Consider the following 18,939-nt stretch of genomic DNA (forward strand, 5'->3'; position numbering starts at 1 on the left):
TCTTAGATACTGCTTAAGACAGTGGTTACAAGAAGCTCAGGACTTCCAGTTATTTCATTATACTTTGGATTCTAATCTACTTAAGGTTCTGAATGTCTTTTTTCTGACCCCTATCTCCCTCCTTTCCCTAACTCGTTCAGTCCTTCTACTATACTCTTTAAAAGCAAACATCAGTCATCAGTGAACTCCTCTATAATCTCAGTGTTCTCATCTCATTCTGATGAAAACTTGCTTTTTCTCTAAATTAACTGTTTCCCTGAAGCCCTCTCAAGTGGTGGCTCTTCTTTTCTCCCACATCTGTCATACTCTTAGACCTGAAGTAGAAGAGATCTTTATTTCTCATTACCATTTACCGACTGTCTTTCCTCCCTTCTAAAAGACCTTCAGCTTTGAATATCATGCCACCAGACTATACAATCCAATAACTCTCAATCATCTACCAACCCCCAGGTCACACCCCTTGAACCCTTTCAGAAATCGTCTGAAGATTTTATCACCTGGCTTTCTCTAACACTACGCCTTTCCTGTGGTCATACACTAGACAATATGTAATCTGTGATTCAATTTTTTGATGTTCTCAATTTTAAGCACCCTGCTCTCTGCCTGAGACCTCTAATTTTTCCATCTTAATTATATTTTATCTCATTCCATCAATTCTTTGACCACACCAAGAAGTACAATTGTGGTTTATCCATTGAGTTCTTTCCTTACATAGTTTAAATTCCATAAATCTTCATTATACCTTTTTTGTATACAACTCAAGTTTCTTACCCTTTTCCCTTTCATTATATTTGTCTAGCAAGCATTCAATTCTGGTGACATCCAATTGCAGCAAGCTGGAAAAACAAAACCTACAAAACAATGCTTTTATTGTTTCATTTTAAATTCATGGTTACCAATCTTAAATGAGCCTTTATTACTGCATAGCAACCTTTCTAATTTTCCCTAGTTACTCTCTCTGCTCTCCTAGATGATGGTTTCATACTTATATTCTGTCTTCTCAGCCACTCTCGACTCCTTCTCTGCTCTCACCCCATGGCTCATGAGGAGAAAATCGGAAAAATCAGAATCAGAAGAGACCTTCCACTAGTCTCCATCACATCAACTCTCCCTCCTTGCATCTGTATATTTTGCTTTTTTTCCCTGTTAACATGGATTAATTTTCTGTGTTCCTATCTGAGGTCAACCCTCCATTTGTGCACCAGATACAACTCCTCTCACCTTTTCACTCTAGCATTTCTCCTTTCTCTCCTGCATCAAATTTTTTCTCCCTCTCTGCCAGATCATTCCTATCAGCTTAGCAAAAACTGCTATCATTTCTACCACCTAGAAAAGAACCCTCTATTGATCCCACAATCCCCTCTAGCTACCAGCTTGTTTCTCTGATCTACCTGACAACAAAACTCTCTCCAAAAGAAGTCTGCTTCACTTCTCCAAGTCCCACCTTCCGTTATCATTTGATATCATTCTAACTAGGCTTTTGCCACATCACTCCATAATATAACTCTTATAAGGTCATCAATAGCTTGGTTGACCACATAACGTGTGTCCAACCTTCAGCATCTTTTAGAGTGAAAGGGAGCATGAATAATTATTACACAGAGGCATTGGGCATAAAGCAGGACTGTATCAGGCAACTTGGACCTATCATCACCCTACTAATGTTTACAAGTTTGCTAAATCCAATTGTCTAACCTCAGGTCTCATCTTATTTGACCTTTTTGTGACATTCACTTTCTTTTCTTTTTTTCTTTTTTCTTTTTCTTTTTGGTTTATTGTGGTAATATTGGTTTATAACATTATATAAATTTCAGGCGTACATCATTATACTTCTATTTCTGCATGGATTACATCATGTTCTCATGTTCACCACCAAAATACTAATTACAATCCATCAGCACACACATGTGCCTAATTATCCCTTTTGCCCTCCTCCTTCCCCCCTTCCCCTCTGGTCACCACCAATCCAATCTCTGTCTCTATGTGTTTGTTTGTTGTTGTTGTCTACTACTTAATGAAGGAAATCATATGGTATTTGACCTTCTCCCTCTGACTTATTTCACTTTGCATAATACCCCCGATGTCCATCCATGTTGTCACAAATGGCTGGATTTCATCGTTTCTTATGGCTGAGTAGTATTCCATTGTGTATAAGTACCACATATTCTTTATCCCTTCTTCCCTTCATGGACACTAAGGTTGCTTCCATGTCTTGGCTATTGTGAATAATGCTGCAATAAACACAAGGGTGCATGTATCTTTATGCATTGGTGTTTTCACGTTCTTTGGATAAATACCTAGCAGTGGAATAGCTGGATCGTATGGTAGTTCTATCCTTAATTTTTTGAGGAATCTCCATACTGCTTTCCATAGTGGCTGTACCAGTTTGCACCCCCATCAGCAATGTATGAGTTTCCTTCTCTCCACATCCTCTCCAACACTTGTTTCCTGTCTTGTTAATTATAGCCATTCTGATGGGTGTTGAGGTGATATCTCATTGTAGTTTTGATTTGCATTTCCCTGATAATTAATGATGCTGTACATCTGTTCATGTGCCTGTTGGCCATCTGTATATCTTCTTTGGAGAAATGTCTGTTCATGTCTTTTGCCCATTTTTTAATTGGTTTGTTAGTTTTTTTCTTGTTGAGATGCATGAGTTCTTTATATATTTTGGAGATTAACCCCTTATCAGAAGTATGGTTTGCAAATATCTTCTCCCAATTGTTAGGTTGTCTTTTTGTTTTGTTGATGGTTTCCTTTGCCGTGCAGAAGCTTTATAGTTTGATGTAGTCCCATTTGTTTATTTTTTCTATTGTTTCTCTTGTCTGGTCAGACACGGTGCTTGAAAATATGTTGCTAAGACCGATGTCGAAGAGCGTACTGCCTATGTTTTCTTCTAGAAGTTTCATAGTTTCAGGTCTTACATCCAAGTGTTTAATCCATTTGGAGTTAATTTTTGTGTATGGTGTAAGGTAAGGGTCTATTTTCATTTTTTTTGCATGTGGCTGTCCAGTTTTCTCAACACCATTTGTTGAAGAGACTTTCCTTTCTCCATTGTATGTTCTTGGCTCCTTTGTCGAAGATTAGCTGTCCATAGATGTGTGGGTTTATTTCTGGGCTTTCGATTCTATTCCATTGATCTGTGTGTCTGTTTTTGTGCCAGTACCATGCTGTTTTGGTTACTATAGCTTTGTATTATATTTTGAAATCAGGGAGTGTGATACCTCCAGCTTTGCTCTTTTTTCTCAGGATTCCTTTAGCTATTCGGGGTCCTTTTTTGTTCCATATAAATTTTAGGATTCTTTGTTGTATTTCTGTGAAAAGTGTTGTTGGAACTTTGATAGGGATTGCATTGAATCTATAGATTGCTTTAGGAAGTACGGAAATCTTAATTATGTTAATTCTTCCAATCCAAGAGCACGGAATATCTTTCCATTTCCTTGTGTCTTCTTCAATTTCTTTCAGCAATGTTTTATAGTTTTCAGTGTACAGGTCTTTCATCTCTTTGGTTAAGTTTATTCCTAGGTATTTTATTCTTTTTGTTGCAATTGTAAATGGGATTGTATTCTTAATTTCTCTTTCTGCTACTTTGTTGTTAGTGTATAGAAACGCCACTGATATTTGTATGTTGATTTTGTATCCTGCAACTTTATCGTATTTGTTTATCACTTCTAAAAGTTTTTTGGTGGATTCTTTAGGGTTTTCTATATATAAAATCATGTCATCTGAAAATAGTGACAGTTTCACTTCTTCCTTTCCAATTTGGATCCCTTTTATTTCTTTTTCTTGCCTGATTGCCCTGGCTAGGTCTTCCAATACTATGTTAAATAAGAGCGGTGAAAGTGGGCATCCATGTCTGGTTTCTGTTCTTAGAGGGATAGCTTTCAGTTTTTCACCATTGAGGATGATATCAGCTGTGGGTTTCTCATATACGGCCTTTATTATGTTGAGGTACTTTCCTTCTATACCCATTTTATTCATAGTTTTTATCATAAATGGATGCTGTATCTTGTCAAATGTTTCTCTGCATCTATTGAGATGATCATGTGATTATTATTCTTCGTGTTATCAATGTGGTGTATCACGTTGATTGATTTGCGAATGTCGAACCATCCCTGCACACCCGGAATAAATCCCACCTGATCATCATGTATAATCTTTTTAATATATTGTTGTATGCAATCTGCTAGTATTTTGTTGAGGATTTTTGCATCGATGTTCATCAGTGATATTGGTCTGTAATTTTCTCTTTTTGTGTTGTCCTTGTCTGGTGTTGGTATCAGGGTAATGTCGGTTTCGTAGAATGAGTTAGGGAGCTTCCCCGCCTCCTCAATTTTTTGGAAGAGTTTGTGCAGGATAGGTATTAAGTCTTCTTTGAATGTTTGGTAGAATTCACCAGGGAAGCCATCTGGTCCTGGACTTTTATTTTGGGGGAGGTTTTTGATTACTGTTTTGATCTCCTTACTGGTGATTGGTCAAATTCTCTATTTCTTCTTGATCCAGTTTTGGAAGGTTGTATGATTCTAAGAATTTATCCATTTCTTCCAGATTGTCACATTGGTTGGCATATAGCTTTTCATAGTATTCTCTTATAATCTTTTGTATTTCTGAGGTGTCAGTTGTAATTTCTCCTCTTTCATTTCTGATTTTACTTATTTGTGCCTTCTCTCTTTTTTTCTTGGTGAGTCTAGCTAAAGGTTTTTCAATTTTGTTTATCATTTCAAAGAATCAACTCTTGGTTTTATTAATTTTTTTTATTTTTTTTTTAGTCTCTCTTTCATTTATTTCTGCTCTGATTTTTATTATTTCCCTTCTTCTACTAATTTTTGGCTTTGTTTGTTCTTCTTTTTCCAATTCCTTTAGGTGCATTGTTAAATAGTTTACTTGAGATTTTTCTTGTTTGTTGAGATAGGCCTGTATTGCTATAAACTTCCCTCTTAGAGCCGCTTTTGCTGTATCCCATAATTCTGGCATGTCGTATTTTCATTTTCATTTGTCTCCAGGTATCTTTTGATTTCTCCTTTGATTTCTTCATTGACCCAACTGTTGCTCAGTAGCATTTTGTTTAATCTCCACATATTTGTGGGTTTTCTGATTTTCTTCCTACAGTTGATTTCTAGTGTCATACCATTGTGGTCAGAAAAGATGCTTGGTATTATTTCAATCTTCTTAAATTTATGGAGACTTGTTTTGGCCTAATATGTGATCAATCCTGGAGAATGTTCTATGTGCGTTTGAAAAGAATGTGTATTCTTCAGTTTTTGGATGAATGTTCTGTATATATCTACTAGGTCCATCTGTTCTAGTGGGTCATTTAAGGCCAATGTTTCCTTATTGATCTTCTGTTTGGATGATCTATCCGTTGGTGTAAGTGGAGTGTTAAAGTCCCCTACTATTATTGTGTTACTGTCTATTTCTCTTTCAATGTCTGTTAATAATTGCTTTATATATTTAGGTGCTCTTGCATTGGGGTGCATAGATATTTACAAGTGTTATGTCCTCTTGTTGGATTGTTCCCTTGATCACCATGTAGTGCCCTTCTTTGTTTCTTTTCACAGTTTTTGTGTTAAAGTCTATTTTGTCTGATATGAGCATTGTGACCCCAGCTTTCTTTTCAATGCCATTAGCATGCAGTATCTTTTTCCATCCATTTACTTTTAGTTTGTGAGTGTCTTTTGGTCTGAAATGTGTCTCTTGTATGCAGCATATATATGGGTCTTGTTTCTTTATCCAGTCAGCCACCCTATGCCTTTTAATTGGAGCATTTAGTCCATTGATGTTTAAAGTAGTTATTGATAAGTATATACTTACTGACATTTTTTAACTTTTTATTCTTGATGTTTTAGTAGTTCTTCTCTGTTCCTTTCTTCTTCTCTTGCTACTTCCCTTGTGGTTTGATGGCTTTCTTTAGTATTATGTTTGTATTCTTCTCTTTTAGCATTTTGTGTATTTATTAAAGGTTTCTGGTTTGTGCTTACCATGGGGTTCATATATAGTAACCTGTCTATACAGCAGTCTATATTATGTTGATAGTCTGTTTAATTTTACCTCTATCTGAAAGGTCTACTCTTTAACTCCACTCCTTGCACATTTTATGTTTTTGATACCATATCTAACCTCTTTTTTGTGCATTTGTATCCATTACCCTCTTATCATGGAAATAGATAATCTTTCCTATTTGTGGTCTTCTCTTTTCCCCTTAAATAGGTCCCCTTAATGTTTCTTTTAGTACTGGTTTCTTGGTGACAAAATCCTTTAATTTTTCCTTGTCTGGGAAACTTTTTATCTCTCCTTCCATTTTGAATGATAACCTTGCTGGGTAGAGTATTCTTGGCTGTAGGTTTTTTTCCTTTTAGCACTTTAAATATATCGTGCCACTCTCTACTAGCCTGTAAGGTTTCTGCTGAGAAGTCAGCTGATAGCCTTATGGGGTTTCCTTTGTATTTAACTTGTCTTTCTCTTGTGGCTTTTAGGATTCTCTCTTTATCTTTAATTCTGGACATTTTAATTATGATGTGTCTTGGTGTGGGCCTCTTCGGGTTTATCTTGTTTGGTGCGCTCTGTACTTCCTGTACCTGGATGTGTGTTTCCTTCCTTAGGTTAGGGAAGTTTTTGGCAATTATTTCTTCAAATAGATTCTCTGCCCCTTTGTCTCACTCTTCTCCTTCTGGGACACCTGTAATACGGATGTTAGTGCGCTTGATGTTGTCCCAGAGGTCCCTTAGACTGTCCTCACTCTTTTTAATTCGTATTTCTTTTATCTGTTCAGCTTGTGTGATTTCTTCTAGTCTTTTGTCTAGCTCGCAGATCCGTTCTTCTGTATCCTCTACTCTGCTTTTGAGGCCCTTTAGTGAATTTTTCATTTCCAGTACTGTATTCTTCATTTCTGATTGGTTCTTTTTAATAGCTTCCATTTCTTTGTTGACATTCTCACTGAGTTCATCTATTCTTCTCCCCAGATCAGTGAGCATCCTTAACACTCTTTGTTTGAACTCTCTGTCAGGTAGGTTTGCTCATTTCTGTTTCACTTAGTTCCTTTTCTGGGGTTTTGTCCCATTCCCTTACTTGGAATGTATTCCTTTGCCTCCTCATTTTGCCTCTTTCCCTGTGCTTGTGTCTATGTATTAGGTAGGTCGGCTATGTCTCCTGTTCTTGGAGAGGTGACCTTATATAAGCGATGCCTTAGGAGGCCTGGCAGTGTGCTTCTCTCTCCTCTCCCATTGCAAATGTTCCTGGAGTAACCCCTCTGTGGGCTACATGTGTCCTTCGTTGTGGTGGGTTTGTTCTTCCTGCAGGAGCCTGGCCAGCTCCTATGCCCCTGGCCAGCTGTTGCAATGCTCAGCTGTGTGTAGTTGTTGTGGGTCCTTCAGTCTCTTTATCGGGTGTGGGGTGTCCCAGCACAGTTGGCTGCAAGGTCTAATAGCACACTCCTGTTGCTGTATTTCTATTAAGTGAGTAGGCCCCCAGCGTGGCAGATTGTTAGGCTCAGGGGCTTACAATTGCTGTAAGCCTCCAGCCTTTAGGTCCCTGTCAACTCTCTGAGGATTGCAGCCAGGTGGGGCTGGCCTCAGGCACAGGAGCACCCAATTGTTTCAGGCTTTGGTAGGTGGGGCCAACCCCCTATGTCACTCTTTGAGAAGCACAAGTATTCTACAGTTGACAAACCTCACTGCCCACAGGTCCACACACACAGTCAACACAGTCCTGCCCCATGCGTGCACCCCAACCTCCTGAAGTTGACCCAGTCTCTCCAAGGTGGGAGCCCCACACTCTCCACCACCACCCTTCACTCTCCACCCACTCCTTGCACACAATCTGCCCTACAGAGGCAGACCCAGTCACCAGGCTGTGGAGAATCCAGGCAGCTCCCTTAGCAGGCCCACAAGTTGCCCAAGGGCTTGTTGTTGGGTGGGGCCAGTCCCTAGGGTGCGCTGCTTGCCCTGGCAGAGCTGGATTAAATCAGTGCTCTAGTGGGTGGGGCAGACCCTGGGCTAGTAGGCCCCAGAGAGAACTCCAATGGCATCTTCTGGCCTCTGTGTCAGCACGCCCTCACCAGATCACAACAATGGCCGCCTCCAATGTCCCAGTCCCTGGAGAGGTCTCACCTCTCACCAAGATGCACTCAGAGCCTATCAGGTGAGTCTCTTTTCCTCAAAGGGCTGTGCATCTTTCTTTCTGCTGATTTTAGGTGCTTTCTGAAATGAGTGTGTTTGTGCGTGGGCCCTTTAAGAGCTGGTTTTAATTTCTTTGTGCACCAACTTTTCTGGGGGTACTCCTCAATGTTTTAGTAGCAGGCAAAGTCAGATATTATGCCACTCATCTCGATGGTGCTGGGTCCACAAAATGCCCACAGTGGGGGCGCTCCCTGGCTCAAGGCCCCGCACCTCCAGGGAGGGCTGCAGACCTGTGGGCTGCTCCGGGGCAGCCGTGAGGCGCTGTGGCTTGTGAAGGTGGTGTTTTTCCTCTCCAGAAGGGAGTTTCTGCCTCTTCCACCTCAATTAGGATTGTCATTTGTTGAAGGATGTCCTCATATCCAGTTTTCAGTTCTCTCTCAGGGGTAATTTTTCCAAGAGTAGTTGTAAATTGGCTGTGTCTGCAGGAGGAGGTGAGTTCCAAGTCTGCCTACGCCACCATCTTGACTTGTCTCTGTGCACTTTATTTTCTAGGTCAACAAACAACTTGATTTCCCTCTTACTTCACTAGCTGATCCTTTTCAATCTCCTTTGCAGGTTTTTCCTCATCTACACAACCTCTAAAGTGTGGAGTTTGCTGGTGTTCAGCGTTTAATCTTGTTTTCTCCTTTTTTTCTCTACTATATTCACCCATTTGGTTATCATTTAATTATTGTCGATTGTACGTCTCTACTCTGAAAGCTCCACTGAACTACAAACCCATCTATCTAACTGCCTACTGAACATCTACATTTGGGTGTAAAATAGACCTCTTAAATTTAACATAAATGGTAATTTCTTCCCCCTAAAGTCTTGGGGTCATTTTTGATTATACTTTCTCTTATATTTGCCCTAATGCATTCCTACAATCCGTACTGCTACCACCTGGTTCAATCCATCATCTTCTCTCACCTGGATTATTACACCAGCTTCCTTACTGATTTCGTTGTTATTTCCCTTGAGCAATCTCTCCACCCCCCATATACACAGTCTATCATCGACACAGTATACAAGATGATCATTGGACATTATGAGTCAGAGAATGCCACTCTTCTGCTCAAAACCCCGTAATGGCAAACCATTTCATTCAGTTGTAAAAGTCCAAGTCATTTAGTGGCCTATAAAACCCTACATTATCACAACCCACTCCATCTCCTACCCTTTTCTTCCCTACTCATTCTGCACCTGCCACACTGGCTTTCTTGCTTTTCCTAAATGTGCTTGACATTCACTTGCTGTCTGGGATGCTCTTCCCCAAAGTTTCTATATAATTGTCTCCTTTACCTTCTTTCAGCCTTTTCAAACATCCCCTTAATGTGAGGCTTCCCTGACTGACTTATTTTAAATTGCAACCCCTCCCCACCATCTATTGCCTCTCTGTTCTCCTACAGTGCTTTACATTCTTCCTAGTACTTACCACTTCATAGCATGTAGCACCTATCTGACTGTCTGTCTACCTATCTATCTTCTATACACACACACATCCTGGCATGTCTACTTCTGCTGGAATATAAACTTCAGAAGGATAGGGATTGTTATCTGCTTTTTTCTCTTCTCCTCGAATAATGCCTAAGGCATAGTAGATACTCAAAAGATATGTGTTGAATGAATGTATGAATGGCTAGTCTAACTCAATAATAAGTGGATTAAATATAGCCATAACAACAATGACAACTATACCACTGCTGGGCACTTTTCAAATGATTTTCATATATACTTTGAATCTCAGATGCATAGAGAGAAAAGGAGTCAGTAAGGGTATGCATACAGTTATTAATAAAAGTTATCTCTGGGTGTTGAGATTATAGAGGATTGTTATTTATTTTTTTTAATTTCCTGCTTATCTCTCTTTTCTAAATGTTCTACTGTAAACCTATCTTATATAATAAAAAAGAAATAGAAGATAGTTTTAGTTCCTCTTTTTGCTCTTTTTATTTATTTTTCTTGCAGTCAGACTTTTGCACCGAGACCAAGCTTGATTTAGGAAAAAGAGACATTTAAAAAATAACATTCCACAAACAATGGATAGCTCTAACCCTGGCTTTTATTTTTTAATTAATTTATTTTTTAATTTATTTTTTCCCCCAAAGCCCCAGTAGATAGTTGTATGTCACAGTTACACATCCTTCTAGTTGCTGTATGTGGGACGCGGCCTCAGCATGGCCAGAGAAGCGGTGTGTCAGTGCACGCCCGGGATCCGAACCCGGGCCGCCAGCATCAGAGCGCACGCACTTAACCGCTAACCTGGCTTTTATTTTATATGAGGTTTGCTTACTATGTTTATTCTAAACACCTCTTGTGAGTCCTTAAGAGAAAAAAGGAAATGAGAAAATCTCTCCACAGAATTTTTTGCCAGACACAGGCCTACACAGGCATTTCTAGCTTATATAAAGTAAGAAAAACTGAATCATGATTTCCCTGATTTCAGCACTGAAATGAAGTCATTAAAGAGTGCAAAAACTGAAAAGGATCAAACGAGAAGTTCCAGTCTCCCAAATTTTCAATAAGGCAATATTCATGATAAAAAATAAACTAATCTATTCCCTGAAATGCAGTAACAATTTAAAAAATAAAGCAAAAATAAAATCTCACACACTAAAATATACTTAGGCCATTTTAAAATAGGCTTATCGACTCAAGTTTTGCTTATAATATGACTTTGCAAGAATTGAAGCTAATTGAATTTGGGAAGTGTCAGGCACTGTTTATAAGCAAAACCAAGTGCTATCAGCTTTTCAAGCTCAAAACTGGTTTAAGCTTGAATGAGCTCAATTTACAAATTCAGACTTTTTACTTGCTCAATAAAATGCACATGGGGGAAGTATACCTTCATCAGCAACTAATTGGGAATTTATATCTATATCTTTTATTCTATTTTTTCCAAATTGTAGAAATACTTTGTAACATTGAAGTAAAGATTTGAAGGTGAGGAATGGAAAAAAAACAACGAAGATGGGTCAATTTGTCTTCTATCAGAATTAGGAATGTAAATGAGAGAATTAAACACTTTGCTACATTTCTCTTGAGAATTGCTTTAGGCTGAGACTGCCAGGATGGGGAACGCAATCTGGTTGTTACCTATCCAATTTGTAACAAGCGAGTGTCACTATCAGGAATCAAAATAGTATAAGCGCATTTAAAGAAGTCTTATTTCTCATCCCAAGAGATTCACCATCATATAACAGGCAGCCAGGGCCCCGGGCATGTGGCTTCAAAGAGCAAAGGCTTAGTAATAGTGTAAACCACAGAGGGCAAGCAAGATGACAGGATTAGCAGGAGCCTGTAGGGTGACAGTGTGAAACAAGCTGAGTCAATAATGGATCTCAAGTCTTGGATGCCAATAAAAAGAATACAAAATGATTAAAGAGATCAGTTAGAAGGACTGAGATGACATGCTCTTCTGATGACAACGCACCAAGGAAATATACTGTGTCAGTGAATCTAGTAGCACTGCTGCTATAAACTCCGTGAACACCAGTTCGCCTAATTGTCAGCTATTATTGTTTTGTTTTACGAAGGCTTTGCTGCCTCGGTACTGTATGAGTAGGAGAATTAGAATGCCAGGACTTTACTAGAAGGCTGATGAACAACACAGATATCCCTACAAGGACAAGAAATGGTCAGAATACCATGAGTGAAGACTTATTTTATTTACTTCCCAGGAAGATTTTATGGGTTCAGTTCACTTGGCCTATTTATTCACCTTTCCTCAAAGATGCTTTGTCCTGCTCATTAGTGGTTTACTTGATGTATTTCTTCTAATATACGTCCCCCTTTCTTCATACTCAGTTCTTTGGCACAATTGGAAAGATGGCTCAGTATCATTTTTCTCTTTACCAGCTCCTGTCTGTTCTTCCATTAACATTCTGTCTCCAGCACCAGGCCAGTGTCAAAGTCTGCTCACCCTCTGAACTGGGTTCTTCTTGAGCTCTACCCCACCACATCTTCTGGGCCAACACCTTGCCCAAGCTGTACGGTGTGTAACACCCACAGGAACCCAGGCAGCTATTCTAACTCAGGCATGAACTTGGAAATATAAGGGAGTTAACAACTTATCAGGCAACGCTTAATTTATAGGAGACTACAGGATCCAGTGGATAAAGACTTCTTACTTGAGTCTCTTACATGAATAATACAGAAATGTTTTCTCCATGGTTTTTTAAAGGATACCAAGAAACATCAATTTCCAGTTGCCCATGGCAGTGATGAATTCAATGCATCCTTGGATTGTTCTTCCTTCTTACCAGTTGCATAACTTGCTTCCCATTCTTGTTCTTTGGGTTAAGTTCCCACAACAAATTTACCTACACACAGAACTTTGTCTCCGGCTTTGCTTTATGAAGGGACCCAGACTAAGATAGTCTTCATTTTATGCTCCCCGGACTGGGGTAATAATGGAAGCAGCTTTTCTCAAAATGTTATGTAGAACATTCCTCAAAATGTTATATTAATATAATAAAATATTATTATATTTAATAATGTCTTAAGATATTATTTTAAAAATTTTTATTCTGAAATAAATTTGCAAAGCACTGCATCTTATAGTCTATTAAAGGGTTTAAAAACTTCTGTACTTAAATTTTTCTGTTTAATTTGGTTTAACCAATCATTTCTTCAGCGTTTTTGACCAACAGAAACTTAAAAATATTATTAATAACCAACAGCAACAGCAACAGTGACAGTCACAAAAAACAAACAAAAACAGTATTCCATGAAATCTATCATAAGAAATGCTGTGATGAATTTCTTGGTACTGACATCACTGAAAAGTCTCTGAAATCATAGATAGTGCTCAGAAAATGCATGCCCTTCATGGGAGATCTCTGCCTTTTAGGGTCAATGTCTGTTTTCCTGTAGCCCCTCAAGGAAATTCCAGTTTTAACTGATAGGAAATTTTAGCTGCACCCAATCAAATATAATGCAGCCTTCCTTCTTTGCTTCCTTCCCTCCTCCCTCCCTACCTTCCTTCCTTCCTTCTTTTCTTTCTTTCTTCCTTTCTTCCTTCCTTCCAATCACTAATTGAATTTTCAAATAAAGCAGCTAAAATTAAAAAAAATGTTTTTCTTCCCTCCTTCCCCCTCTTTCCACTTTCCTTCCTTTTTCCATCTCTTTCTTCTTTCTTATAAGTCTTTATTGAGGGGGAAGGTAATGACTGCACAAAATAAATAAAAATATTATCTTAGAATGTATCACATTATATCAAAACTGAATTTAATGTATCAAGGTGATATGATTTTTGGAAAGTATTTATTGTTCCATAGATTAAGAATTTTGAGACTTCAAGTTGGATATACATGTCAATTTATAAATTGATTGAGGTTAGAAAAAATATCTTTCTTACTCTGCCAACAACTGTCTCTTTTTCTCCCATAATTTTATTTTCTTTTTATTATAAAAATTTCAAATATTCAAAAAAGAGAATTATATAGTAAACACCAATACACCCATCACTAGATTGATTTAACAATTTTTAAATTGTTTGGCATATTTGCTTCACCTATTTTTTTTACTAAAGTAATTTTATAGTAAATTATAAAAATCATGGCATTCACTCTTATGTACTTTAGCAAGAGAACACTAATAAATAAGGACTTTATGTTAAATACCACCCAATACCTTGATCACACCTCACAATAATTCCCTAATACCATCTTACATCTACTCCATATACAATTTCATGCAAAACCTCTTGATCAAACAGTCTGTCTACTCAAACTAGAATACAATTAAGGACATTATATTTGATTTTTATTTCTCTTAAGTTTCTTTTAATTTAAAACAATACTTTCGGGGCCGGCCCCGTGGCTTAGCGGTTAAGTGCGGGCGCTCCGCTGCTGGTGGCCCGGGTTCGGTCCTGGGCGCGCACTGACGTGCCGCTTCTCAGGCCGTGCTGGGGCCGTGTCCCGCATGCGGCAACTAGAAGGATGTACAGCTATGACATACAACTATCTGCTGGGGCTTTGGGGGAAAAAATAAATAAATAAAATTAAAAAAAAAATTAAAACAATACTTTCTGTTTATGACTTTATTGACTTTTGAAGAAACCCAGCCAGTTGTCATAGAATGTCCTATCTTCTGGATTTCTCAGATTGTTTCCTCTTGATGATGTTGAATTTGTCCCTCTATCCTCTGCATTTTGTATAAATCAGAAATTAGACGTAAAAGACTGCTTAGATTCAGGTTAAATATTTTCAAGAGGGAAGTTTCATAGAGGATGTAGCATTACAATATTTTATTTCACCAGATTTCCATATGAAATATTATATTTATTGAGAGTCTGTTCTGTAGTAAATGCTGCACTTAACACTGGAAATGTATTGGGAACAAAGACCCATTAAATCTTCACTCACATGGAGCTCACGCTCTTCTACCTGCCAAGTTCTCTCAGTGGACAGAGGACCATTTCCAGCTGAAGAGGCAAGTTTTAGAGTTATCTTTTCTTTTTAATCTAGATAATTGTCATCCTTCTCCATTTGTATTTTTAATACAAGGCCTTTTTTTACCTTTTGTGTCATAAAGTTTTGTAATTGATGAACCTTGACTTCTATTTCCTGAATGCATTTACAGGGATGTTACCTTCTACCTTTCTTCTCATTGAAGAAGCAAGCACATGAGTCTGGGGCTCTGGAACCTAAAGTATATGGGCATAGTCAGTTTAACAGTTTATTGCCTAATTATTCAATTATACTCCTGGTGAGAACTTCAGGCATGCTGATGGTCAGATTACCAGGCAAGGCATTTTTTATTCTATTGACCAACTTCTATTGAGGGATCCAACATATTCTACATTCCAACAAGCAGTTTTCACCTAATTTAATCTTTTTTTCTCACTATCACAATTTTCCTTCTAGGAATGATCCTACTGATTTTTGTTTTAACTATCAAATTTATCTTTGAACCTTTGCCCTAGCTCTTTATGTTTCTCTTTAGTAAGGTAGTATACTTCCCTCCTAGATAGTCAGTGAAAAACAGAACCTGGTTCTATGGATTTAGCATATGGTGGCTAAATCCCAAATCATCACCCACTCCCTTTTCCCAAGCATCATCTTTGTTCCAACATGGTATAAATTTTATTCCTACTTTTCACTTACTAATATAAATATGTAAATTGTTTTCCATCTGAAGTTGACTTTTGTATTTATTTTGATATAAGGTTATCAATATTGTAATGTTCAATGTGGGAGTAAAGACACTGACTTTACTCTGCTCAAAATTCTTGGAAATGGATCTAGCGTAGTCAGTCAACATTAAGAAATCTATCCCAGTAGAAAATTTATATATTTCAATAGGCATATTTTCTGCTCAGTGGTTATCAAAGTCCCACTGGGACCAGCAGCATTCGCATCACCTGAATGCCTGTTGGAACTACAAATTCTGGGTCCCCACTGTAGCCATACTGAATCAAGAACTTTAGAGGCAGGACCCAATAATCTGTGTTTTTACAAGCGTTCCAGGTGATTCTGATGTGTGCTAAAGTTAGAGAAACACTATTTTAGCCTAAGAAATATCATTATGGTAACATACAGATATTAAAAGTTAGGTTGTAAGCAATCTCTCTCCCTTAGGTGTAATTTCATTCATCAGCCTCACTAAATTGCCTCCAATTAATTCAGTCATTCAAAATACAAATCTGAGTGAATTCCTTTGTTCTTTCCTTGGATAGTTTGTGAAAAATGTGAAAGTGCAAAAAGAGAAAATTGAAGGAGAATAAGTACAACCTAGCCTTTCCTCACTGGTATTGAAAGTATATTTCCTGCTAAGTCCTTAGATAGCAATAACTTTTCCTCTGAATGACAGGACTGAAGTAACGGACAGAATGGTTATTGTATTCATTTTCTTGAGCTATTGAGAAAAAGTGACAGTGACTCATAGAATAACAGATATCAGAGATGAAGGAGATCAGACCTTATATATCATCCAGTCTACTCACTTGCCTGAACAAGATTATTTCTTGCAATGTGCTTTCTGAGCCTAATTTATTCAACTGGTTAACATATTTGGTTTTATATAAAGCAAAATATAGACTCAACCTGGTATTTTATATTTTCAAAACATTTGAATAGGGAGTTGCATCTGAAACATTCATAAGCACTTTTATCTGATGTGCTTATGGGGATGTTTGACTCTCTTATTCCCCCTTCACAACTTTTTTCAGCCCAAACCTGGTGCTCTTTTCAAAAACAAGTTTCTAGGGCTAGTCTTCTTGATATGTTCTTCAGTATTTTTTAAGTATCTAAGATAGTTTAAGTAAAACATGCAATTAGAGGAGCTGAGGAGAATACAAAATGTGTCAGAGTATTTGTGGCATTGAGATAAAACGAAACCAAACTAAAGCAGAACAAAAGAAAATGCCATTTTTAACGGAATTTAACAGAACCTTGAATTGCTCTGAAAAACTTTAGGGAGATACTGAGTAGTTTGAAAGCTATTCTTTCAACATAGTGTAACAAATTTGCAGTTCAACTGTATATGCATCAGATTTTCTTTCTCTCTCTCTCTCTCTTTCCCTTTCTTTCATGTCACAAATACTTATTGAATAACTTGCAGGTACCAAAGGGTTTTACTTACCAGCTATGTGAATTTAGATGGCATTTAACATTGCTATGCTGCAATTTCTTCTTCTATAAAATAGTAGCAACTTCTTAGAATTGTCGAGAGAATTAAATGATATACTACGTGTGAAAATGCTTACAACAACATCAGCACATGGTGAGTAAGATTTAGGAAACATCAGCAGCATCACCATCTTCATCATTATCATTATCATTATCATCTTCTCTATGGGAGAGTGGGGTAAAAAATTAAATAAACATCAAGACTATCATTATTTAATAAGGATGATGATATTCCTATTTAGGATGTAATTAATAGTCTGTTCCAAGTGTTCTGTACATCCAACTTGGTTTATCTTTTAAAAATACATATATATTGAGTGAATAATATGTATGTGTTTGTGTGTGTACCTGCACGACTGCTTCGTTGTGTGTTTTGAGATTTGGAGTATCCCTCTGATAAGCAAAGCTCTGGTGAATCTCTTATTGAAGCTGATTTAGTGGCTGACCATGCATTTCTAAAAGCCTTGGAAACAGTGGATTCATTGCACAAAGAAGACCTGCGCATCAGATTAGCATATTTAGTGAATTTAGAAAGTCAGGCCTGCAATTCAAGTAAGACGTAAGAAGAATTTTAAAAAATATTTTTTTACTTTCTAGGTTACATGAGTTGCTCTTAGAAGTGGACAAGTATACACGTGATTTGATTACACATCTTTGAGGTTTGGTTTTTTATATTTGATATATTTAAAATATCATGACCATAATTTAAATCTCATCTAGCAATATTTGCAATATTGCAATAGCAATTCAATAATATTAAAACATTCTAAAGACTTTTGTCTTGAAATGAGAATTATAAGATGTTTTGTCTTAGTATTTTGCATTAGACACCATGTATTACTCCATTAATAATTACCACTCTTATTTGGTGCATCAATAATCTTTGCCATAGAAATTCTAATCTGTTCAGATTTGGAAACAGAATGACCCAGGTGTTCACCATCCTTACCTGGAAAAGTAACCTGAAGCCCTCACTTTTAGAAGATTTTCAAATAATCCCTTGATTTGGGAGAAGCTTGATAATCAAATACTGTCAGAGTAACAACAACAACAAACATTTTTGCTCTTTTTTTCCTGCTACTATTGTGGATTTGTCCACTCCAGTTTCACCCAACTTAGTTCTTTACAAAACACTGGGCATTCAGATAAACTATCGCCGGCTGGTCTGAGCTCCCAAATTCTTACCCAAGTTCCTCCCTGCATTTTGCCTTTTTCTTCTCTAGGAAATCAAGTGTTTACCTCCAGTCCTGCTATCCAAGCTTGATAAGCACATGAATACAGTCTTTTTTAGCTTAGTGTTATGAGGAACCAGGGAAGGATTTGAAAATAGCTGGATGGAGAAGAGTGGTATTTATACACAAAGGTATCAATGGATTGGTGAGCTAAATGGAGTCTTTTAAAGTTGTTTTATTAAACAATTGGTCCTTAAAATATTTACAAAAGGAGACTGGCTTCAGATTTCAGTGGTACCAAAATGTGAGACTACTTCTGTCTAGTGGTCCCCAAACTGAAGGTACTATGTAAGAAACCAGCCCTGTAGAATTGCATAACCATATTTTATGTACTTTGCTTGCACACTATCTAATCCAGTCACACTTTATATCTTTCAATTAGTTTCAACATAGTGAGTCATTAACTTTTCAGAATGTGGCTAGGAAAAAGAAAAAACACAATTATATCCTGAAGGACTCCCTATCTATATTCTCCCCAGGATGCAAATTATATACTTACGTAACCTTAATATCCATTGGGACTCTATTGCAAACTGAAAACCAAATCTATGTGCGTGCACGCATGTGTGTGTGTGTGTGTGTGAGAGAGAGAGTGTAGGTATATTAGGATTCAAAAGAATAATTAAATAGAAGTAAAAATAAAGAAAACTAAGATATGAAAATTATATATATTATATATTGTGTTTATGTATATACACACACATACATATATAAAAACTGTATAGAATACAAATGTTGATTTTGTACCCTGCAACTTTACTGTATTTGTTTATTATTTCTAATAGTTTCTTGGTGGATTCTTTAGGGTTTTCTACATGTAAAATCACATCATCTGCAAATAGTGATATTTTACTTCTTCCTTTCCAAAATGGATCCCTTTTATTTCTTTTTCTTGCCTCATTGCTTTGCCTAGGACTTCCA

The sequence above is a fragment of the Ceratotherium simum genome, chromosome 4 (assembly GCF_057802395.1).
Source record: "Ceratotherium simum simum isolate JZ-2026a chromosome 4, ASM5780239v1, whole genome shotgun sequence".
In the NCBI taxonomy this organism is placed as follows: Eukaryota; Metazoa; Chordata; class Mammalia; order Perissodactyla; family Rhinocerotidae; genus Ceratotherium; species Ceratotherium simum.